This window comes from Mesoplodon densirostris, chromosome X, assembly GCF_025265405.1.
Source record: "Mesoplodon densirostris isolate mMesDen1 chromosome X, mMesDen1 primary haplotype, whole genome shotgun sequence".
NCBI lineage: Eukaryota > Metazoa > Chordata > Mammalia > Artiodactyla > Ziphiidae > Mesoplodon > Mesoplodon densirostris.
In genome coordinates this window covers 2,252,117-2,256,809 of record NC_082681.1, presented here as the reverse complement: position 1 = coordinate 2,256,809, position 4,693 = coordinate 2,252,117, and positions in this window count along the sequence as shown.

The following is a 4,693-nucleotide window of genomic DNA, read 5'->3' as shown; positions in this document are numbered from 1 at the left end:
ACCACCCCGCAGGCTGTGCGCCGAGAGCGCGGGGGAGGAGCTCCGCCCACGCCCCACCCTCGCCGCGCCCCTGCCCCCGCCCCCCGCCTGCCCCCGCCCCCTGGGCCCCGCGGGCCCCCGGCGCTGCGCACCTGAGGGCCGGAAGGAGGCGCTGCTCCCGCCGAGACCCCTGCGGCTGAATCCCAGAGGGGTCATAGGAAAAAGCACACCTCTCCCAAACCACAGAGGACCCCCAGCCTGGGGCGGGTTGAGCGCTCGACCTACACCCGGGCCGAATTGGTGGGGATGGCAGGGGAGCATCCGAGGGCTGCGACGGCCGCCCCTCGGACTCCAGGCTCCACCCATAAACCCATGTGGGCACAGGACGTTGAGAAAAGGCCTTTTAAGGCTTCTGTGCTGCTGTTATTTGTCTTAGGCTACATCTCCTACTGTTAATGCCACACAAAAAATTGAGGGATCAGTGGAAGCGAAGAGAGCCAACATTCCTTCCGAATCCTAGAGCAGAATTCCTTATACCCTAACACCTTCATGGCGTTAAAACAGCAGCCTAAAGGACGACAGACTTTCTGAACAAAACAAACATTTCCTGTGCTTACGGAGCTCAGGGCTGTCCACGATCTGTACACACCTTTACCTGATAAACACCTGGCCCCTTGACCCCAAGGGAGTAACCTCGCAGTATTATAAGCAGTTCATTACTCTATGTAATCTTATTTGGACCTTCCAGTACCTCATAGACAAGAAGGGCAAATCCAGGGGCAAGAGTTCGCAGCCAGATCATCCAGTTTTCTCTGCTAAGAGGCTGAGCTCATGTTATTGCTGGCTCCCTTCCCCAAGATTACCCTGAATGAACTATAGAAGGCTGAGGTACACACACACACACACACACACACACACACACACAGGCAGAGACAGAGACACAGAGAGAGAGACAGGAGAGAGATATACTGAAATTAAGACAGTGCGATACCGGTGCAGGGATAGATTAATGGAGCAATGAGATAGATTAGAAAATGCAGAAACGCACCCAGTCACGTGTATAACTGTGTATACGATACAGGTGCCATGTTAGGTAAGTAAAGAGGGACTTTTCATTAAACAAAGCTGGAAAATGGTTATTTATATTGAAAGAGATGAAGCCGGAACCCTCCTCCATGCTATATGCAGAAAAAAAAATCTATTCCAGATGGATTAAGGACTTCTGTGTCAAAAACACAACTTTAAAGCTCTTGACAGAAAACACCAGCGAAGAACTTTTAGACTTTGGGATAGAGAAAGATTTCTTAAACAATGCAGACAAATCATTGACTATAAAACAATATTGATCAGTCTGACTTTAGCATTAAGAACTTTTACACATCAAAAGACAAACTAAAAAGCAAAAAAGACCAGTTGTGCTTTTGCAGAAAATATTTTCAATACACACAACTGACGAAGAATTCCTATTATGAATATATAAAGGTCTACAAATTAATAAGGAAAACACAAACAATCCTTCAGATAAATGAGTAAAAAACACGAATAAACATTTCACAGATGGAGAAACCCACGTGAACAATAAACATATGAACAGATGTTCAACCTCATTAGTGATCAGACCACAATGAAATGCCACTGCACCTCCATTCAATTATCAAAAATTTAAATGTCTAACAATATCAAGTGTTGGAGAAGATATGAATCCATATGAGTTCTTGAATATTGCTGCTGGGAGTACTGCTGTTGGCAGTACTATTTAGGAGAACAGTTTTGCATTATCTCTTAAAACTGAATACTACCTTCTGAGCCAGCAATCCCACTTCTGGGATAGGTTTTGTGAAACTTGATAATCTAATTTTAAAGTATGTGTGAACTTGTAAAGAACAAGAGTTGCCAAAGCACTCTAGAAGAACAATGTGGGGGAACTGCCTTCTAGATTGCAAGACTTATAACAAAGCTATGTTAATTAGGAGAGCATGGTATGGGCACAGAAATAGACAAATAGACCGTTGGAACAGAAGAGAGAGGAGAAATGGTGACATGACAAGAGGCAGAGCAGTAGGGAAAGGACACGCTTGCAGTAAGGGCGACTGGGGATCCATAGGATCAAAACAGAAACCGAGACTGGTTACAGATGAAGGGAAACATGCTATCTAAACCATTGCAGTTGGAGGACTTCAGAGGGAGTGAGTCCTCGAGCAAAATGTAGTTAAAAGTTTTTGTCGAGGCAAAGCTCAGGGTGGAAAAGTACTGGGAGGGCAAGTCGGCTGACTCAGAGGATGCATGGTCATACAGCTGGTCTTTTTTTCAACATTCCCATGCCTTTTTCTGGTCGGCTGGTTCCAGTTCAGGGTGCTCAGTGCTCACAATCAGGCTTTGCTCCTTGGAATTTATTGCAGCTATCTGCTTTTCTCAATTCCTAGAACTGCCTTGAGGCACACAAATTCAGTTCAAAGTTCATGACTGGAAAAATATAGCTTCTCACAACATTTTTAAAAAATGAAATTAGACTTTACCTCACACCATACAAAATTTTATTCCGAGTAGCTGAAGGACTTAAAGGTGAAAGGCAAAACTATAAAACTTTTAGAAGACAATATAGGAGACATCCTTTATGACTTTGGGGTAGAAAAGCACTTATGCAGAGGAAATGATTGCCAAATCGCACTACATTAAAATAAGCACTTATGCTGATCAAAATACGTCCTATCGAGAATGAAAATACAATCCTCAAACTGAGGGAAGATATTTTCCACAGCTGTAGCCTACAATATTAGTATACAGATTATAGAAAGAATTCCTACTGATCAATAAGGAATAAATGAAATTAAAATTAGAAAAATGGGCAAAATTCATAGAAGAGAAAGACAAATGTCTTATAAACACATGAAAAGGTCTTCCATCTCATCAGTTATTGGGGAAATGCAAAGTAAGAAAACAATAAGATACCATTACTTATCCGCCAGATTGGCAAAAAATTAAAAGACTGGTGATGTTGCATCTTCTCAAGGATGCAGATGTATTTAATAATTGGTGCTTTTGACTCAGAAACTCAGTCACAGTGTGATAGCCTTCAGAGGAACTCTTGCACATGCAGTAATATTTAGAATAAAAAAGACAGAAACAGGCTTCCCTGGTGGCGCAGTGGTTGAAGAGTCCGCCTGCCAATGCAGGGGACACGGGTCCGTGCCCCGGTCCGCGAAGATCCCACATGCCGCGGAGCGGCTGGGCCCGTGAGCCATGGCCGCTGAGCCTGCGCGTCCGGAGCCTGTGCTCCGCAACGGGAGAGGCCACAACAGTGAGAGGCCCGCGTACCGCAAAAAAAAAAAAAAAAAAAAGACAGAAACAATACAGATGTCCATCTACAGTCGATGGTGTAAATGACTAGAGGTCTTTTCATACAGTTGGGTGGAAATGGGCTACAGGCATCGACGTGGATGAATCTCAAAACGGAAAAGAAGAAAATCACAGGAGAATGCATGCCTATGATTTAGTTTTTATAGTTTAAAAAGAGGCAGGGCTCTGACGTGAGGAGACAGGATGGGGATTACAGACCCAAAGCAGCCAAAAATGAATAAATAAATACATTTATAAAAAGAAAAAGAAGCTTAAAAATTCTGGGGCACCAAGCCCAGGGGGTACTTCAGGAATTTTTAAAATACAAGCAAAATTAAATAATATATTGCCAAACATAACTGGCAAAAATATAAAGAAAACCAAGGAAACAACACAATGTTCAAGAGAGGCGGAACCTGGAAACTCGTACAAGCGCTACGTGGACCAGCGTAAGGCTTTAACATGCTCACAGCCTGTGACCCAACAACTGCACGTCAGCAGTTTGCCTTAATGAACAAGCTGGGCAAGATATAAAGACTATAAAGCTGTGTGTAAGGATGCAGCTCTTCTTTTCTTTATTACTTAGACTTCCCTCCCCAGCTCCCATGTGCTGAGTGGGGGGGGATTTAAGTAAACATCCAATCTGATTTAAAGGTTAGTGCAAGCTGATAAGTTAAACTGTCACTTCAAGTTTGATCAGAGTATGGTCTCCTCCTGCTGTGTGGAGTGTGGGACAAAGGGTGTGTGGCTGGATCTCACCTCCATATCAATGAGAACATCCATTTGTTCTTTCTTTCTCTCCACATTTTTCAAGCAGTGGATTCTTAACCCCATCTGTGCACGTGCTTAGGCCCAAAGTCTGGGAGGCATCCTCAAAGCCTCCCTCTTTCCCACACCCTCTGTCTGGATTCCGACTCTTCCTGCAACTCCACTGATTCCCACCCTGGTCCCAACGAAACTCTCTCACCTGAATTTCGGTAAACCTCCCAGCTGGTCTCCCTGCTTCTGACCTTCTCAACATGGTCAGAATGACCACGAATGACCTGAGATGATCCTTTAAAAACATCCATCAAATGACGTCCCTTCTCTGCTCCCTGCTTTCTGTTGGCTCCCAGTAGAGCCCAGATGCTTTCTGAGGCCCACCAGGCCTTACTCTCATCCCAGCCCCTGGCCCAAGCCTCCACCAGAGCCAGGCTTGGTGTTTGTTTTGTTACCTGCCCAGAACAGGAGGTGTTCAATAGTGCCCACGGAGTGAATGATTTCCAACTCAGAACAGCAAAGGGGAAAGCAAATTAATAATGTGTAAAACTATCACCTGCATTACATTTGTAATAGTGAACAAGTACAAACACCCTAAATTATTATTATATGGGGGGTG